At 40.3% G+C, this 21,491-nt stretch overlaps 2 protein-coding genes across 3 annotated transcripts in view; both read right to left on the bottom strand.

Annotated features, from left to right (window-relative positions):
- LOC135710559 (uncharacterized) overlaps positions 1-19,518 on the bottom strand; it is a 331,677-nt gene extending 312,159 nt beyond the window's left edge. The window contains exon 1 of the mRNA XM_065233172.1: positions 19,504-19,518. The gene's annotated coding sequence lies outside the window, so the exon portion shown is untranslated. The remainder of the gene's footprint in view (positions 1-19,503) is intronic.
- Rh7 (Rhodopsin 7) overlaps positions 1-21,491 on the bottom strand; it is a 274,211-nt gene that overhangs the window by 237,999 nt on the left and 14,721 nt on the right. The window lies entirely within an intron of this gene.

Raw genomic sequence — 21,491 nt, 5'->3', positions numbered from 1 at the left:
GGTGGAATCTTCTCGAGTTCTATACAGATCTAAAGCGCCTGATAAAGCACTTCCGCTGAAGTCTGTGGTGGCTGACAATCCTAATTTCAACTTATGACAGTTCTTCAGGGGAAGGCATCATAATCAGCGACGATAGATTTGGGTTATATCTTTGAGGACACGCACTTCTGTGTCGATCAGATGAATTAAAACTGGTTTGACGATGTTGCTCCAAGCGTGGGATTGAACTATGCTTGGTTTGATGGTTTGCAGTTCCTCTTCCACCTCCCGACCCGCTAATGATCTAATGAGAATGGAGGTGAATGTCTACCATGATCCATCAGAGAAATTGAGAATGTAAACAAAATTATAAAAGTCATAACTTTCAGGGTTGCCAAACACCTTGATAAGCATACTTTAATTGTCCTTGATAGGTACGTTCGGTTTTCGGATGGGAAGTAAAGCCGTTGGTCCCCGGTTCATGAGTTGATGGGTCGATAGGTAGGGTCCAGGTGTAAGAGCTGCCTTCCTGGCACGTCGGTAGCATTGGTGCTCAGCACGGAAAACAAGATCGACGGAAAAAAACAAACCAAAGGAAAAAAAAAGGTACGTTCGGCAGAGCGCTTGGCACAGCTTTTGACACAACTTATAACTCGGCACGAATTAAGGTGTGCAGAGTTGAACAACCCTTGGAATATTGCATACAATTCGACTAAACTTTCAGTAAAAGTTTTGTGCTAAAACTTATTGAAAAATTAAAGTTGTCATAATTACAGACATAAAAAAATAAAATTCTAGAAATTGTGATAGTTACTTCATTAAAAAAATCTTCAGCCGGAAACAAATTCGCCTCTCACAACTGGAATTTAATATTTTATATTTTCAATCTATAGAAAAGATACACATCACTTAACAAAAATTTTGTAGGATTTGGGGATTTTTCAAATAGACAAATTCTTTAGAAAGCATGGCTGTGATTAGTAATATTTCAAGATTCTAAACTTTGAACAATGTCCTTCTAAACTATGAATTAACTCAATGGAGATTTACGTAAAGCTGCACTTAGACCAAAATAAAGAAATTTTACAGATTTGTTTACAGATTTTTGTCAGTCAGATACAGATTAAAAAGATTTTTTGCGATGAAAATACAGATTGAAAATCGAAAAATGTGGCATCACTGCCGTCCCACTACTACTGGTGGCTGTGAGGTGCACAGCTCTCGGTGGCTTGATCAAGAGTTGTGTCGTGGTCCTCCGTTCGAGAGAGGCAGCCCGTCGCTGGTGGCTGTAGCGTGTACAGCCAACGGTGACTCTTCGATCCATACGCTGGTGGCTGTGAAGTGCATAGCTGTCGGTGACTCGATCACAAGGTAGGTTTTCGTCTGTGCTGTTGTGGTAAGGGCAATGATCTACCCCAAGAGAGATTGAGTACATAACAGGTATAGTGGAACCAACTTCCACATTCGTCACAAGCCACAATTCCATGGTCGCCGGAAGGTGATTGCTGACACCGTCCACATAGCGTGTAGCTGTCATCCAGAGGAACCAGCAGTGCCATCTAGCGATCTTCCGAACAAGATTAAAATTCTTTGAGAAATGTTCGGATTAGCTACGGTTTGCTACACTCGATCCCGAGCGGTTCGAACAAATTTTGTGTTTTCCTTATGCTACCCTTTCGCCATAATGATTTACTGCTGCTCTGCCTATAATCCCATATCAGTCCCATATGGAAAAAGTAGGTATTGAGAAAATGGCAGTCAAAGTTAAGAAGTACAATTTCCATGTAAATATTTACAAAAAAAAGTAAATTGACCGAAAACTTTGTCAAGATAAAATCAGTTGCAATGATTTGAAAAGCAGAACTGTAAGTTGACCTCTGGACGTTTGAATTTTAAAATGGGACTGATATGCGATTACTTTAATTGATGACATGATGTTGTTTTCACATTTTTCATCATCAAAGCCGTAGATTTATCACATAAAATGAAAGTAGATGCACCATTATCTTAAAATTGACGGAACTCCTTATGGGACTGATATGCGATTATAGGCAGTGCTGTTCTTATATGAAATTTAATGCTACAATTTTGCAGGTTCTTCATCTAAATATCAAACCAAAAACAAGTTGAAGAACTTGTGCCAATTTGGAAAATTAAACTTGCCTGAGGGAAGTTGGCATGTTTATTTTTCCAAATTGGCACAAATTGGCAATAACATTGTTAACGTTCACCATCATTATCATTTGGAATTGGATCGTGAGCATGAAATGCCAGCACAGAGTTATATCAATACAGAGCTGGAAAAAGAGCCTAACAGCTTTGGTAAACAAGTACTCCTCTAGTTGATTTCTAGGAATTTAAGACACGCCCACGGTAACCATCGCCCAAGCTATCGGGTCCGACGGTGATGTTGGTTTACGTGGGCGAGTCTTGACTTTCTAGAAACCATCTAGAGAAGGCAGTGTCTACAAAGGCTGAAAGGCCCTTTTTCCAGCTCTGGATTGATATGTCTCTGTGTTGGCATTTCTGGCTCACGATTAAATTCCAACAGCCAGCTGTTGCTGAATGGAAATCAAGCCAATCCAATCAATGGTGAAGCGTGGATTCGTTTTCTATCCAAGTGCGTCACAAGTTGATAAATTTTGGGCCCCATCGTAACGGGGAGAGTAAAAGGAGTCGAAACTCCTTCCCCCCATATAATCTTCGCTCCATTGATGCCAGTGAAAACCAAGGCTCTTCATCAATGACAGACAGAGTACAGCACAAATTGTCGTCATCTGTCTTGGAAATTGACTACGCAATGCTATTTTTATTTCCGGCGAAAACAGCACCGGTGCGGTGGTGGCTGCATCACGTTCAAATTAATCGATTGCGTCTACCGGTGCTCCTTCCTGGAAGGGACCACTCTTCATTACCGGAGGAAATTAACTTAACACCTCACGGTTTCGGCATTTATCTGTGTGGTTTGGTCTTGGTCGTGTATTGACTATTGTTTGTGGGTGGTTTGATTGGAGTGATTCTCTGCAACAGAACATTTTGCTAGTAGGAAGAGATCGACTGTTGACTAGAGTGACCAAAAACATCATTTTGTGTGCAATCTTGGAAAAATAAGGCTATTCAATCATTAACTGTTGGAGCGGGACATGTCTATTCTGGGATATAATAATTATTTCCTTCTTACTATCTGTCCAGTAATAAATATCCGGCTTGACCTTAATAGTCTTGAATTCGTACCACCTACGATATTGTGCAACTTGTTCGATGCTAATGCTTATGCTAATCCTGGAAAAATAAGACTATTCTTTCTCCATAAAAACATGAATAACTACATAACGATCAACAATAGGCACACAGTGAACTCTCTACAAGTTGATATTGGAGGAACCGTCGAGTTATAGAACAACAATCCCATAGGAAATCACCATCACAGTAGGCATGAAATAGCCGGCGCTGATGGTGTAGTGGTAAGCGTGACTGGTTTCTAACACAACGATGGGTCTGGGTTCAATCCCAGCCGAGGTCGGTGGGATTTTTCTGAGGCATAAAAATCTCTGGTCACGTCTTCCTTCGGAAGGGAAGTAAAGCCGTTGGTCCCGGCCCATGTGTGTTGAATGGGTGCGATATCCTGCGCAGGTGCGGAAGCTGCCTTCCTGCACATTCGATTGCCGTCAATGGATGGCAATCGATGTCCGTCGGTGATTGGCACTAGATTGCGGAACAGCGACCGACGTTAATTAAAGGAAAAAGTAGGCATGAAATTAATTTTTATTTACTAAGGTTCTATCTAAGAGGGAGAGGAGATAATAGGAGGACTTTTATGAACCAATTTTCTGTCAAACGCAAACCAGCGCCTGATTGGCGAACGTATAGAAACGCGAGAATTTTTACAACAAGGAACCTACTTTCTTGTATTTTGACAGGCGACTGCGAGAGAAAAAGAACACGTCACAGCCAAAAATATGCCAGTTGTCTCCTTTTCCTCTTAGGGTTCTATAACTCGAAATTGAGAGATTGAACATGAAGGTGTGGAGTATTGGCTGTACTATCTTCGGCACTTGTTTGTCATAAAATGTTCCATCTTTTAGAATGATGATTGAATGTAATTTTGCATCGAAAAAATCGTGATTTCGTGAATCGACTGGGATGGAAGGATTCGTGACCATACCGTACCAAACGCTCCGAGCTAGTTGAATTTATATGTATTCTCTTAATCTTTATTTTAGAGATTTTTAGCCGTAGGCTAGTTCATCTCTAATTTATATGTAATGTAATGCAGGGTTTATAATATCGAACATAGTATAATGGAATGATCCTACTAAATGTCTCCAATGTTTACCAAATAACCATTTTCAATTTTACACCAGAAAACTTGAAATCTTCATGTGTCAGATTTTCCGCCTGCAACCGCTTGCAGGGTAACGATTCACAATTTTAGTTTTTTTTTTCATCTTGAGCGGTTCACTATGGGGCATTTTCATACAACCAGGCGGTCAAAAATATTTCTATTATTTTTTCACAATTTCTGCTGTTATTCTTGCTTTGTTTCATCAATATAAGGTGTGCGTTATCACTTTTCAACATATTCACGACCAACTTTTGAAAAGGGCCTATTTTTTGATTAATTAAAATTTAATTTTTACGATTTTATAACGGTTAAAGTTTTAAGCTTGTTTTCAGAGAATAAAATCTATTGAACAAAGACAACCTAACATGGTTTTATTGGGGGGAACACCGTAAAAAATTAAAAAAAACCTTTTTTTTTTAATATATTTATTTTTTTCAACAAATCTTCTGTAAAAAAAAATACAAAAAGCCATGATACAATAATCAAAATCAAATATGTTTCAACGAATTTCTTTTTATTCCTCTGTTACAATATCATCATGAACAAATTCTTCTTCAATTTCATCGACTACTTTCATAAGTTCCTCCAAGGCATTGAAGTTATTAGTATCGACTACTGAATCACTTACAGAGTTTTCAAATATCATGAAACTTTTCACGATGTCGGGATAATCCAGGGATACATTTTTCTGTCGTCTTTTTGCCATCCAAATGAAACTGATCAGTGGATCCGATTCATTAATGGCACGAAGAAAGACATCATGTAAATTTTCTACTCTTGATCGTTTTCTTGCATGATGGGTTCGATATTTTTTCAATTGTTTATGTTGACTTTCTGCTGCCTCTTCCACTAATGAACCAAGTGGTGCTGGTGAATGTATGATTATTTCTCCGGCATGAGCGAGAACTTTATGCACGGTTGCAGGAATTTTGTACCAATCATACAATTTAAGATAGAGCTTATATGTTTCCTTGCAATATGCATCAAATTTTTCCGGGTTTATTGGCTCTTGGCAGTTAATAGCAATTAATATATTCCGGAATCTGAAAATTAACTCTTCATCAATGTTCAGCACGGAGCTTAAAAGCTTGAGATTTCCAAATGCTCTTCGACAAACGTTTCCTGTAGTACTGGTACCTGCTCTACCCGATCGTGGTTGATCTACTCTTACTCCAAATTTTTCTTAAAGCTGTGTCGTCACATGTTTTTTTTTCTTTGTTCATATAGTTCTTTGAACGGTTTCGTTACCTTCCATTTTTTGATATCCATTCTGTATGTAATATGCAAAAGGCATTCGAAAAATCTTATCCAAGCATGAAGTGGAGATATGCCGTAATGCAAGGCTTCATCGTTTGATATAAATCCTTCCTCGAATTTCTCTGCATCATTCATTGCATTTGGTGTTGCCTCACATATTGGACAATTCTGCATCGACGAATTTCCAGTGATATAAGTTAAGACTTTTTCGTCTATCATACTGAGGACAAAATCAAAATCAACAAGTATAAACTTGTCGTTTGAGAGTTCAATTTTCACTGGCGTTAGTTCACTCATTTCTTTTTCTACATCCTGTTTTGTAGCCAGAATAACTTCTTTACTCTCTTTAATGAATTCAAGGATGAATGGCCTGCAAAATCGAATACTTTGAGGCATGGGATTAAACCACATAATTTCCTTTCGATCATTGTACATGAACAACTGAATTGGTGTTAAAGTGGACGAAAATACATCTGAATCGTCCTGATATCCTTCTGGTATCACTTGATGATATTGCGAATATCCAGTTGATCCGTCCATACCCCAGCTACATAGAAGAACCAGTTCCGTAGAAACTAGATCGTTGCTATCCATATACTCGTTGAGCTCTGCATCAATTATTTGGACGATTTGTTTCAATGTATTTTCCATCAGCGCCTGGAGTTTCACTCTTATTTTCAATGCACTTTCTTCGATGAATTCACTAGGAGGGGCGCATATTTTTTTCACTGCTCCGATCACATAGTGAGGTGGAAATCTTGAAGGTGATTCACTATGTATTACTTCGTATTGAAATCTACCCAATCCAGCCTCGATAAGTACACTAAAAGCCTCTTCTGGTGACATCATTCCTCGTTGATCAGTTTGTTGAGCCAGCAAGGTTTTAGAGCTTTTTTGGTTTTTTTTTTTTTTAAATATGCCCAATAACTTTAACTAAACTAAAATCTTTTCGATTATAAGCGGTCCGTCTTGCAAATAACAAAGCTTTTTCGATGGTATCGAATTTTGGATCAACTGCTTCTTTATCGATGACGCGACGTTTTCCTATTTCACTCAAATCCAAGAAAGGTTTTGAAGGTCGTCCACGTTTTGTTCCCGAGGCCGAGGTTGAGGCAACACATTGCTCCTGTTCGATGAATTCCTCGATGCCAAATTCTCCATCAAGCCAGTTCCGAAAATACGACTCAAATCGCTCTTTCGTGCGATTAGCTTCATGCCATTTGTTGATGTATTTTGTAACGATTTTATGGATCTTTTCATCGAGACGTTTACGTTTTTCCACCGAGATGTTATAATTTTCACAAATGAATTCAATGGCTCTGTGAACATTGTCACTATGGCTTAATTTTGCGTCTAATAATGGTTCTATTATCCATACTCACACTTGGTCTCAACCGTAAATTTGAATTACACTGTAGTAGTTTAAATAAAAGCTACACAAAATACACTATGGCTTCAAATTGACACTACAGTAGGTTAAGTACAGACTTAGGTATAAATTAAACTCATCCGCGCATATGCGTAGGTACATACTTACGCATATGCTTCTATAATCGTCATAACACAGGTACTTACTTTAGAATAAAGCATAAACGAATGTAGTTTTACGTTCATCCAACAGTGAACTTTATGACAATGATGACTTCTTTTTGTACAAAAGCTTAAGCCCTTTTTAAAAGTTGGTCATGAAATATTAGAAAATGTTCTTTAACAATATATTTCAACTATACCACTCGAATATAACTCCAAAAGTTGCAAAATAATTGTTGAAAAAGTTTGTTTCCATGCCGGCTCTTGTACAATTTGAAATCTCCCATAATAATTGAAAATTTTATGATATATAGTGGATGAAATTTGATTTGAGTGGTAGTGTATTTTTGCGGCAAAATTTGTACTTTTCTTACTCTTTTTTGACTTCGACATCCGATATCTCAAAAACTAAAACTGCTAGAAGCTTGAAACTTTCAGATTTTCTTAGTTGAAATGTTAACTATCGACCAAAAATAACGAAATAAGGATTAGTGAAAGTCGATTTTTTGATTTTTGACCGCCTGATATCTGATAGTGGGTTGGATGCAGACCATGTAGAGCTGTCCCGGGATGAAAAATCCCGGGATTTTTTCATTTCCCGGGTTTCGCGAACCCAGGGAAAAAGTTTTTTAATCCCGGGATCCCGTTCAACCCCGTTATTAATGTTTTTAATTCATAATTTATACACAAATTATGTTCCACTGTAGGATAATTATTCGCAAATGACGTGGAACAAGTCATCATTTAATTGATCGTTTTCATTTGTTGATTTGATTCTTGATTAATATTGGACAAAGTTACGATGGGTGCATGCAAATTTGAAAAAAAATACAGTTACTTTTATCCAGACAAAAAGAAAGAACCATGTTTCCATTGATTTACTGGATTTTTATTTCATTTATAAAAAAATAATAATATTGGCAGTAATAAGAATATTTGCAATTCTTCAATGAGAGAAAGAGAGTATATTGAATTCACCTTTGCGAATTCTGATTGGTTGAAGTGCAAAAGCCATCGGCTATTTAAGGGGGTATTCCCAATCTTTTGCTTTTTTTCGGCCTGTTTTTCAATTAATTTTTTTTTTTCAAGGAATATGAATAGTAATGCGCCTAACTCTTTGGGATTCTTGTTTATTGAACATTAAAGTTTACAAATAAATTTTTTTCGACATAAAAAAGACATTATTGACGTCACGCCTGGACGGGCGAAGACTTTTCTCTGGAACGGCTTCATCTGAAACAGATTTCGTGATGAAATTAATAATCTGCATAAGATTCTCTGGAGCTTCTCCCGTTGGCAGCAAAAATTCTTGCAAATTAACAAAATGGCGGCCATATGAAAAAACAGGCGATTTTTAGCCCGCTTTTTTGCAGCTTTAAGATGCTTCAAACAATGTTAAATGTTAATATTTTTGGCTGAAAGTGGGAGAAGCTCCAAATAATTTAATAAGGAACAAAATGCGCAAAGATTCAAGTCAATATCTCTTATAGTTTCTGAGAAAAATCTTTGTCCGATAAAAAAAATGTGGTTTCGAGAAAAACGCGTTTAAAGTTTTGACTTTAGTTAAAACCATTTTGGGGGTTCTTACCATTAGTCAGCTATGCCTGGACACCGAATTCGCTGATCGGAAAACGGCTTGGGGGGATGAAAGTATATAGTCTAAAGTACAAAAAAACGTGAAAAAAAATTGATTTAAAAAAAAAAAAGATCGGGAATACCCCCTTAAAGAGGGTGCATATTTCATGAGGGTAATCAGACAACTCTTTGCTCGACTGTTGAGCTGTTCAGTTCGTTTTCTTTTTCGCTCGAATTCTCGCTTCGATTCGGTTTGAGCTGTCGTGTTGCGCCGTGGAAGCGTCGCCACCTTCGCGCGTTCTGGCAAGTTTACTGCAACTTGCCAACACGAAACAAATGGTGCGTAAACGTACCAATGATTCAGTAGCGGGCCCTTCAAAGAAGGTGGTAATCCAGCACAGCGCGTCGCAGGATGACGCCGGAAAATGGGTATTGCAAGCCAACCAGTTTGCGGTGCTCCCCGAAGAAAATGGCGATGGTGACGTCGTTCCCATCGCTGCAAGAGAGCGGATTCCCCCGCTTTTCACGCCGGAGAAGGATGTTGCCAAGCTGCGTGCCGAACTGGCAAAACACAAGCTGCTGCCTCGCTTCAAGCTTTGCAGCATCGGCACCAAAATCATGTGCTCCAGTTTGGAGGAGTACAAACAAAAAGGAAGTTTCCTGAAGAACAACAACGTGGACTTCTTCACGTATGATCTGCCATCGAGCAAGCCACTGAAGGTGGTTTTGCGTGGATTACCGTCGTTCGAGGCTGCTGCGGTGAAGTCCGAGCTGGAGCGGCTTGGGCTCCAACCTGAGGCCGTGTTCCAGATGAACCGGCGTCCCAACCAAAACACCAGCTTCCGTGATCAGTTGTTCCTGGTGCATTTCACGGAGGGATCCACCAGTCTTGCGGCTCTGAGATCCAAAATCCGGGACCTGTTTCAGGTCATCATCAATTGGGAGCATTACAAACCCCAACATCGTGATGTAACGCAGTGTATGAACTGCCTCTCCTATGGCCATGGCACCAAAAACTGCCACATGAAGACAAACTGCGGCAAGTGTGCTGGAGCTCACTCAACTGCGTCCTGTGAGCAAGTCGATGACATCGAGCCAACGTGTGTCAACTGCGGTGGAAACCATCAAGCCTCCAATCGCGGATGTCCCAAGCCAGTGGAGTTCATTAATATCCGTCGCCACAATCAACAACCAGCTCGGTCGCCTTCGTAATCATCGTTCGCCTCCTGTACTAACGGAAGTCCAGTACCCAGCTCTCCAGCCCCGTCGACATGTTCCGAACCTAGCCCCGCTTCCGCTCAACAACCAACAAGCCAATCCCGCGAGTATCCAAACGGTTCCTAACAGTCGGACAGTTCAGCATCGTCTCGCTGTTGCTGCGGCCCAGCCAATTCCAGGTTCATCCACCGCCCCTGGTTTATCATACGCTAGTGTTGTATCAGGTGAATCTGTCGACGATTCTCTGTTCACCTCGGAGGAACTTTTGACGCTAGTGGCCGAGGTCATCATCATCATGCGTACCTGCAAGACTCGATCTGAACAGCTTCATGCAGCCTTGTCACTCGTCACCAAGTATGGACCGTGAAGCTATAAAAATTGCAAATTGGAACGCTTGCTCACTGACGAACAAGCATAGAGAGCTACTCGATTTCCTCAACGCCAAGGAGGTCGACATCACCGAGACGCATCTGAAGCCCGAACTGAACGTATTCCTTCCCGACTTCCGGCTCGTCAGACTTGATCGCACCTGCTCTGGAGGTGGAGGAGTGGCCATCGCTGCAAGACGGAACATCAGTTGCCGGCTGCTACCAAACTTCCAGCTGAAATCAATTGAAGCCATCGGAGTGGAGGTGAGTACATCACTTGGCCCAATCACCATCATCGCGGCCTACTGCCCCAAGCAAACCAACATCAGGGACGGGTCGTCAGTGGCCCTCCGCCAAGACATCATCAAACTCACCCGGAGGAGCGGGAACTTTATCATCGCTGGCGATCTGAACGCAAAACATCAAGCTTGGGGCAACGGTCGGAGCAATAGAAACGGCATCATCCTCAATGAAGACCTACAAGAGGGCCACTATACCATCTTGGCCCCGGACTCTCCCACCCGGTTGAGTCGGTCTGGGGTCCATGCGACCATCGACATCTTCGTAAGCAACATGGGACACAACGTCTCGAAAACTGTGGCATTCCAGGAGCTGAGCTCGGACCACTACCCGGTGGTGGCCGAAGTTGGATCCTCGGTAAACCGATTCGAAGCTTTCCGGCGCAACTACCATCGAGTCAACTGGGCGTAATATCAACACTGCGTCGACACAACCATCGACTACGATGTCCAACCGGGGACGTCGGAAGATGTTGACCGGTGTCTACAAACCATCGAGGAGGCGATTTCCCGGGCCAGGGAACAACACGTGCCAGTATCCAGACAGGTGAGTAACACTCTGAACCTTGACAGCCCTACCAAAGATCTCATTAGACTCCGTAACACCATTCGTAGGCAGTACCAGCGTACTGGCCTGCCTAACTTGAAGACCAATTGTAATCGATTAACAAAGATCATTCAGGCCAGCATGGTGGATCTCAGAAATAACAATTTTGTTAGTAAGATCCGCTCTCTCCCAGATTGTGCTAAGCCCTTCTGGAAACTTACAAAAATTCTTAAAAACAAGCCTAGGCCCATTCCCCCCCTGACCCCACTGGATCGTCCCGGCGACCCAGTGGTTCATCTGATAACTCCTGAAGAGAAGGCTGCCGCGATAGGTCAACACTTCGCCAGCTCCCATAATCTCGGACAAAACATCATCAGCCCTCATGAATCTGAGGTTGCTGAAAATGCAACCAATCTTCTTCAGATTCCTAAGATTTTTCCAGAGGAATCCGAGATTACGACTGACGAACTGTTGGCCTATATCAAATCATCTAAAAACATGAAGGCCCCAGGTTTCGACAACATCCTGAATCTGGAACTCAAACACTTGAGTTCCAGATTCTACAACCATCTGGCACTGATTTTGAATCAGTGGCTTAGACTTGGCTACTTCCCCTCGTGTTGGAAGTCAGCTAAAGTCATACCCATCCGGAAACCTGGGAAGGATCCGTCCTCTCCTTCAAGTTATCGACCAATCAGCCTTCTCTCAGGGTTATCAAAACTGTTCGAAAGAGCACTGTACCACCGGCTCCTAACATCTGCCGATGAAAAAAACTTGTTACTCGAGGAACAGTTTGGTTTTCGGAAAGGTCGTTCGACCGTCCACCAGCTGACATGCCATGGCGTTGTTGGACGTTGAAAAAGCATTCGACAATGTCTGGCATGATGGTCTGGTGTTCAAATTGCAGCAGTACGGTCTTCCAATCTTACTAGTGTAGATAATAAACAACTATCTATCAGACAGGACGTTCCGAGTCTCTCTGAATGGCATCACATCGGATGCTTTCAACATCGGTGCCGGGGTTCCACAAGGAAGCATTCTTGTTCACCTCCGATATGTCGGCTCTCCCTGATGGTGGATCGTTGTCTCTGTTCGCAGATGACACATCCATCGTCTACAAGGGTAGGGTCGTCGGAGCTCTGACTGCCAAACTTCAGAGAGTCCTGGACGTTCTGTCTGAATATTTCAACAGCTGGAAGATCCGTATCAACGCGGCAAAGACCCAGGTCATTATCTTTCCACACTCTAAATCTCCTAGACTTGTTCCGTCGGAGAATAACAAGATCTGCCTGTACGGCACAGAGGTGGAATGGTCCAAAGAGGTCGTGTACCTCGGGCTAACACTAGACAGTAAGCTTCTTTTCAGGGAGCACGTTGACAAAACAAAAACCAAGTGCAACATCTTGATAAGATCGTTGTATCCACTTATCAACAGGAAGTCAACCATGTCTCTGAAAAATAAGCTTGCTGTCTACAAACAAATCGTCCTCCCTGTAATCGAGTACGGTATGCCAATCTAGGAGAGTTGCGCAAAATGCCATCACCTTAAACTCCAAAGGATCCAGAACAAGATCCTTAGGATGGTCCTAAACAGTCCCCCGCGGACTAGAAATTCTGAGATCCACTTCCTGGCTGGAATTCAAACATTAGAAGAACGGAGAGTATTTATCCTGGAAAGGTTCAGAGACACCTGTCTGAGATCAAATCATCAGATCATACGTGATCTAGCACGTTAGGTTAAGTTATACTCGTAGTTAGGTAGGTTATCACTTTTTTCAATTCAAATAAAACACATCCCCAAAAGGAATGTTGAACTAGTTGAAAAACGCAAATATTAAATTAGAATATCAAATTAAACAAAGATGAAGAGCCAAGTAGGCTAATCAATTAAAATGATAAATCAATGTACTACCATAATCAACAGAAATAAACATAATTTAACTACTACTACCATGTGGGTCATTCTCCAGTCTGATTCCGTAAAGAACGCAGCACCGTAGATACCAGTGAAAATCATCAGCCCTCCGATCATCAGACCGACGAGCCACGTTCGACGGCTACCAAGGGAACAAGCAAAACCGGCAAACGAGACTGATCGCCTGCTACGATCGAGAATGTGATTTAGAAGTGAAACCCCGAAAAGTCAGATCCAGTTTTGCTGTCGTTAAATACGACAGTAAAAAGTTCCAAATCTGTTTGAAAACGGTAAGTTATTTGTCTTTCATATCCAGTAGAAATACTTTTTAATATATTTTTTGTTTTGTTTGATTTGCAGAAATGGCGGACGTTTGGCAATAGTTTACGAAGCTTCCCGCTGATGGTGGAAAAGGCCAATGTTCCAAATGCCTACAGCAACTTTCCTGCAAGGAATCATCCACCAGTGGATTATTACGTCACTTGCAAAATAACCACAAAATTACCCTAAAGCGACCGACATCTTAAGATCATCCACCAACATCTGCACCAACCCCAAGTAAAGTATCGAGACCTGGAGGTTCCACCACAGTGATGCAATTCATTAAACGTCAGTCTTTGGAAGAGATTGTAGCACGGCTTGCTGCACTTAACGGATTTTCAATCCACGCTATAACGAAAAGTGAGTTTACCCGCCAGTCAATTTCCGCTCGTGGCATGCAACTCCCAAAATCAAACACAGCTGTGATGAAACTGGTACACGATTTTTGGAATAAAGCTAAAGATCTCACCAAGAACGAAATTGCAAAGCGAGTAGGAGGGCATGAATGTATGAGCCTCACTTTGGATGAGTGGACCAGCATCAGTAATAAACGGGTTATCAATGTCAATTTGCACTGTTTCGACGTGGTCATGCTCAATCTCGGGCTGGTTCGTGCTCATGGGTCTCTTCCGGCTGAAAAAAAAAATCCGAGAGGCTGTAAACATCGTTACCTCAAGTTTTGGCTTACCACGGACAAATATTGCTTCTGCTACAACTGACGGAACTGCCGTAACGGTGAAGTTTGGAAGGAACTGTGCTACAACCATGGGCTTCATTTAGCGGTGATGGAAGTCCTCCGGAAAGACAACTCTGCTATGACTGATTCCACAGACGATACCGATGATTACTGCAATTATGACGAATATTCCGATGAAGAAACTGACACACCATCTGGTATGTTATTTTTATTAATGTACTTTACTTGAAAATTAGTTGTACTATTAAGTTTATTTTTTAGCGCTTAATCATACGCGTTTTGCTGAAGTTCTGAGGCATGTCCGAAAAATCGTCAAGATTTTTCGGCAATCGCCGGTGAAAAATGGGATCTTGCAAGATAAGATAATCGCTGCTCATACAAAACCGCTGCAATTGATAATTGACGTCACGAGTAGCAGCACTGAACAGATGGTCGAACGATTCCTACGTGTCTATGGAAGCATCAAGGAGACACTAACCGAGCTTGGACAGCCCAATCCACTGTCTGACAATGACGTGCAGTCTTCAGATACTTTTTGATACATTGCAACCAATTAGATTGGTATCTGAAGCAATAGGCAGACGAGATGCGACTCTGCTAACTGCTAACTTTCGAAACTAAAGCAGCAGAACAATGCAATTGCAAACGAGTTGCATGACGCCATTGACGACAGGATTTGTTCCCGACGAAATAAGGAACTGGTCTCATTTATGAAGTTCTTAAAAACTAAACACATGGGCTCAACCAGCAAAATGCCAACGTGCTCCAGGTCGCAGTTGATCAAATTTATGAAGGAATCTGAATGGTTACTTAAGATGGTAGAACATGGGACAGAGACTGAAGAATCATCTAACTCTAACAATTCATCGATGGACCGGGATAACTTAACTCTCCAGCAAGAACTAGAATGTGCTATTAAGGAAGATTCTGAACTACACAACGCATCAACTGATTCAGTAGACCGTGGAAAAATTATCCAAAAGGAGGTGATGCTGTATGAGCTAAGCGGAAAATTGTCTAACAACTTGCAAAAACTGTTAGACAACTTAGCATCCATTAAGCCTACCTCTACCGACAGCGAGCGAGTCTTCTCGGATTCATCAAATTTTTGTAACAAGAAGCGTTCCTCTTTGTCTGATGCTAGTATGAATGTGCGTTCATTTTTGAAGTCATATTTCAAAAGAATTGATCAGTAGAAATGTACGATTTCGCAGAAATGCATAAAATAAAATGGATAAATAAAAATGTGAGAAGGGGTTATTTGAAATTGTTTATTTATCCCGGGATCCGGTTTTTGATATCCCGAATCCCGGGATGCTGAGAACCGTCGGTATATGGAAGCTCTACCACCAGGTACAGTATCGATCACTATAAATCCTTCGGTCCAAGAATATCAAAGCTTAAAAAACCGGTAACTATCCTTTCATATTTTCACATTGCTCAGGTTAACTTGTTCAACACTATTAGGAATATAGTGGAGGTGAACCAGCCCAAGATAAATAATAATAATATTAGGAATATTTTAAAAATTAAGTCGAAGCGAACGAAAAATTGATAGCGAAAAATTAACACGTCCACTAGCGGCCAAAGCATACGTCGATCGTTGATAATGGCTGGAATTCCATCCGGGCCAAAACTGGTGGAACTTTTCAATCGTTTTACTGCGGTTAGGAAAACATCGGTTGTTATCGAATGGTGATGACCAAGGTATAATATGTACATTGACAGTGTCATCGACGATATCTTGTAGGCTAGCTGGTTCATTTAAGAAAACACCGGTAAATTGTCCACTAAAAAGGGATGCAATTTCATCAGTACAAGTATACCTCGATGTAACGTAACTATAACTGTTGACTTCCTTCGTTGGTATCTCACAAATAATAATCAAGTTATTCAAATTGGCATGACCAATAGACGGAGGAATGTTTCATATCTCCGATAGTGTTATTACTTTGCTTAATTTAATGAATGTTAGCTAGAAATCAGCGATGGAAGTCAAAAGTGACAGCTAAATGATAAATAAATGTAATCCCTAATCTCGAGTAAACCGCGAGTAATCGGCCCCCGTTCTACTAACATTAGTTGTAAGAAAATGATATTCACACACAATTATGTAAAAATATTCGGCTCCGCAAAGCTAACGCATTTGAGCCTTGACAAATAAATGGATTATATAAAAAAAAAAAAAAAAAAGTGACAGCTACGTTATATCGAGGTATACCTGTAGTTGAAATTTCTCAATCAACGTTGGACATGATTGAAGGAAGTCCGGTCTCTGACGTAGCGCCAACATCCTTTCGGTTTCAATTTTAGACTCCGTTGCAAAGAGATTTTGATGTGCGTAATAGCTGCTTATAATACCACCAATTTGATATCCATCAACGTGTTTAAGTAAGTCAGCTGGCACTGAAAACTCCATCAGTGGGCGGGACAACAACTCACCTCAATATTTCTCAGATGACGTAGTGGGTCGTGCTGGGGTTCTCACGCAGGAGGACTGGGTTTAATTCTTCAAGAAGCTCTACTAATGCTGATAAATCAATACACGTTTGTACCTGGCTTTAGAAATAACTTTCATAAAGACCTGACTTTAGAATTAACTTTCATAAAAGTGTGAACGAAATATTAAATTGGTGTAGAGGACAAAAACCTTATTTTTCTAAAAGTGCCGTTTAAGTTCCGCCAGAAGCTGCTTAGAATGCTCTTCAATTATAGTACCGGAACTTTTAAGTTCTTAAAACGACTTAAAAATAAGGCTGCTTATAATTCTAGAGACCACCTTCAACCAAACTGCTTGAGCCTCAAATAGCCTTTTCTCAGATCTTTTGGTTACTTGGGTATTCAGTCTTTTATATACCCTATTGGCTCTTAGGTAACGGGCTTTCGATAATGCTGTTTTTGCTTTGCTGATTTTTTTTAATGCTCTCCTTTCAACCTTTTTTAGACGTTTCAAACGAGAGTTGGACCAGACAGAGTAAACTTGTTCTTTTTGTAACTTCTTTGGAATAAACTGATCGATTGCGTACAGCAATATGTTACAGTCAGTGCTGGTAGCTAGGTTGACATCGCAATCACGTACATGGAGCTCGAATCATGCTGCAGTGAGTACCGAGTTCATCACTAACAGAACAGAGGTCCAACAAACCTGGAGGAATTGATTTGATAATACAGCAGCAAGTTTGAAGGAGCAGGTATAGTTTCAATACGTCCTAGAGTCTGAACAACTTGCGAAGGATGCCTTGATGGTGCAGGCGAATATTGGCTGGGAGCAATGGACGGATTAGGAGTCGTTGGATCGATAACAGAAGTTGATTCGCCTATGCTGTCGAGTTGGAAGACCCCTGCACTACTCCCGCACGCAGGGCCGGAACGACTGCTGAACGCTGGCTGGAATGGCTCGACTGCGGTGGGAGGTACAAGGGCTTCCATGAGGCTAACTTCGGTGCGTATCGGTTAGTGTCGGCGAGTACACTAAATCATCGTACGTGCCTTTGCCTTTATTCATGCTATGTTTGAAAAATCTTGAATTTATTGCGTCGTGTTTGTAAAATTTATGCTAGATGATCGTAACCGCTCGACAATATGATTAATGATTGAGGCCTCCTTTAGCTCAGTCGTTAAAGGCGCAGCTACAAATCAAGACCATGCTGGAGGTGGCTGGGTTCGATTCCCGGTCCGGTCTAGGAATTTTTCGGGTAGGAAAATTTCTCGACTTCCCTGGGCATAGAAGTATGATTGGACTTGCCACACAATTATACTAATGCAAAAATGGTACAGGCATCGAAAGCTCTCAATTAATAACTGTGGAAGTGCATCTAGAACACTAAGTTGAGAGCACGCAATAAGCTAATATGCGATATACAATAAGCTTGAAATGCGAAGATGAAGAAGAAGAAGAAGAAGAAGATATGATTAATCTACTTGAATCTCTCTTCTACATTTTGTTAGAACTATCAAAATTATTTTCCTTTAGCTGCTCCTCAAAATTAAATTGAGATTTTCTTTAATGTTCATCAAAAATTTCTTTAAATTCAATTATTCAGAATTATTTGACATTCTCCAAGAAATTTCTTTGAAATCTTCATTGAAATACTCTTAAATATTCTTCAAACTGGCAGAATCAAGAAAACTTGTCCAGGTCCATGAGCCACCAGAATTTTAGACAGCTGTCTTAACGTGTACCAATAAATTAGTGGAGCAAAAGTTTGTTAAACTCGAATAGCTGGTACAATTTGAATCTTTTGCGTCTTAAACGTTAGAGGGACGAATGGTTCAAAAAGTTATGTAGATCAAATAGTGTCTATCAATGGAATAGGTACACAATCGCCCGTAATAAATATTCACAACCGCTAAAAAAAAAAAAAAACTCATCGCCAAAATGTCCACAGGAAGATTGATCCGCATCAAAACAACAGCAAAAAGTTATGGAAAATTTTGAAATCTTTATTAAAACCTAGTTATTTCAAACCGTTGTCCATATCTTTTAATGACACATTAGAACATTCAGCACAAGTATTTGCATCTAAATTTAATGATTATTTTTTCGGCAGTGTTTCATTGATTAATCATGAACCTGACAAAATAAAGCAGCCAGTTAATAGTAGTTGTAGATTTGAAGGTTTTCATCCAATTAGATTAGATGAACTTAGAGTTATTTGCTTTTCATTAGGAAAAGCAACTGAAGTGGATAATGTTAATGCTAGAGTTATTCAAGATTCCTTTCATGTCCTTGGCCACATCTTTTTGGATCTTATTTATGAATCATTAGTGGTCCCTGTTCAAAAAGTTGCTGGAACGATTAAAGCCAAAGACTGTATTCGGCCGTGAACACAACGACGATATAGGCGGAACGGTGGACTGGGAGTCACGGACAGCACAAGGTTCACCACCGGGTACCAACTCCAGGGCAGGGTAGGCAGGGATAATCCAAACAATTCACGTACTGCTGCTATTAACTAGTTATTATTTATTATATTCTTTAATTCTTTGTTTTTCACTGGTTCTTGGAATCATCAAAAATATTTTCCCGAAAAAAAATATTCAGAAAATCCCGAGCCACCTGATTCTCAATAGGACTAGTAAGACCCAAACTAAAATTATGGGAACTCTCGAATTGCTTAGCAAGTTCCTGAGCTTTTTCCAAATTTGTGACCAAAATTTTACCACCTTCTTTAAGCGCTGGAATAGGCTTTTGCGGTTTTTTCAAAATTTTTGTGAGTTTCCAAAAGGGTTTGGAACTCGGGTCTAATTTAGAAATATTATTTTCAAAAGTTTTGTTCCTCAGGGCAGAGAATCGCTTTTTAATTTGTTTTTGCAAATCCCGCCAGATAACTTTCATGGCAGGATCGCGTGTTCTTTGATATTGTCTCCTACGGACATTTTTAAGACGGATCAAGAGCTGAAGATCGTCGTCTATTATAATTGAATCGAATTTAACCTCGCATTTTGGTACTGAGGCAGCTCTTTCTTCAATTGTAGAAGTAGTCAGAGATTCAAGAGCATAATTAATTTCATTTTTGGTTTGCAAAGGAATGTTTGGATCGAAGTTATATTCCATAAATGTTCGATATTGCTCCCAATCAGCTCTATGGTAATTGAAAGTAGAGCTGTTGGGATTCGAAATTATTTCTTGGGATATTTCAAAAGTTACTGGAAGGTGATCAGAACCGAAGTCAGCATGGGTAACCAGTTGGCTACAAAGTTGACATGAATCAATAGTTGAGGAATTTCTTGCAGAAGAAAAGCATTTAGGGCTGTTTGGATATTGAATAGTGTAATAACCTGCAGAACAATCATCAAACAGAATATTACCATTGGAATAGCTTTGAGCATTATTCCATGAGCGGTGTTTTGCATTAAAATCACCAATGAAGAATTTAGACCTACGACGGGTAAGTTTCTGAAGGTCACCCTTGATAAAATTCTTTTGCTGGCCTACGCATTGGAATGGCAAATAGGCAGCTATAAACGTAAGTTTTGTTTCAACAGAAACTCCCAAAGTTTCAAAAACTTTGGTTTCAAATGAAGAAAGATTTCGTTCTAATTCCTTAATTTGGTGTTTATTAAACCTTTTCTGACCAGAAGTGTTATTACTAGGACATCGTTGCTTGCTATTTTCAGAATTCACACAAGCACAACATCAGCAGCTCTTATTATGAGAAAAACTAAAATACATACATTCGTGACAGTCTTCGGCAATAGCGTCGTATGACAGAGCCTGTCATATGACATTTTAGTTTGGTACTATAATTTGATAGCTTGTTTTTCTAGTGTCGGAAGCAAAGGCAGTCGCTTATCACCGAAAATATGTCGACTACGGTCACCACTTTCAAGTCTGACCCAAACTATCCGCCTCGGGTGTCAAGTTGAATTATGAATTCCATCATTATCAAGACAGTGGAAAGAACGTGTGGGCTGCGTGAGCGAATGGAATTTTTTTATCTTAGAAATTAGGAAGCCAATGTGAAAACAGTTCAAGCCAAAAGCATTTTAAGGCATTCTACAAATCATGATTTACAGAACCCTCATTAAACCGAAATTGTTATTATGGAAAAGTGTGTGTCATTCTCTACCCTTCTCCCAGCTGGGAGCAATGAACATGAAGGTGCTCTTTATGTTGTGAAGATCATTTCTTTAAAAAGGATGTCTTTTTGAGGCTAGACAAGGTGCCCTCAACAAGTTTAAGGATCAGGATGTACTAATGTCCACAACAGGTACAGCAAAACATCACATAGACGCCCTCATTCGCACTTTCTATTCAGGCATAGAAGGAAAAGAAGAACCACCGCAGCCATCTGAAGCTTGAAGCCATCAATACACGCGTAAAAAGATATCAAACGATGCCCTGTCGTATTTAGATTTTGAATATTGTTGCATTTAAAAAATGCATTTTGGGTTATGTATCGCAAAAAAAATATATTTTTATTAAATGGATGGTTCTCACCAAGTTTTGAGCCAGATGGCCTAATTTGTTCCAACAGCAGCAGCGTTAGAAATCTCTGGTAATGCTTAAAAAACAACTACCGACCGAGCAATCGCAAAATGAACGACGGTTGCTCATTTTCTTTTCTTCCGTGTGCTGCTTCAATCTCAGCCACCGAACAGCCGCGCCGGCACCGATACCAAAATGAGTAAACAAACACAACACGTCATATTTTCACCAGTTTTTCTCATGGTCGAACTTCAATATCACAATCGATACATACTGCATACACTAGACTTTGCAATTTTCTGGAAACCCAAACTGTTATTAGAGAGGTCACTGTAAAATTGAAAAGCACTAATTGAAATTGTGGTGTGTGTCTGCATCTGACGCTACCAAGTAAGATGTTCAATTTTTCGGTTCAGTTGTTATATTTTCAATAACATCGCATCGTGTAATTTCCCCGAAGCATACAAAAAAAAATCTCATTTCCATTCAGTTCGGCATTCACAGCCTGC

The sequence above is a fragment of the Ochlerotatus camptorhynchus genome, unplaced genomic scaffold (assembly GCF_037179485.1).
Source record: "Ochlerotatus camptorhynchus isolate MF236.1 unplaced genomic scaffold, CSIRO-AGI_Acam_v1.1 ptg000391l, whole genome shotgun sequence".
Lineage (NCBI taxonomy): Eukaryota > Metazoa > Arthropoda > Insecta > Diptera > Culicidae > Ochlerotatus > Ochlerotatus camptorhynchus.
This window is presented reverse-complemented; position numbering and strand designations above follow the sequence as displayed.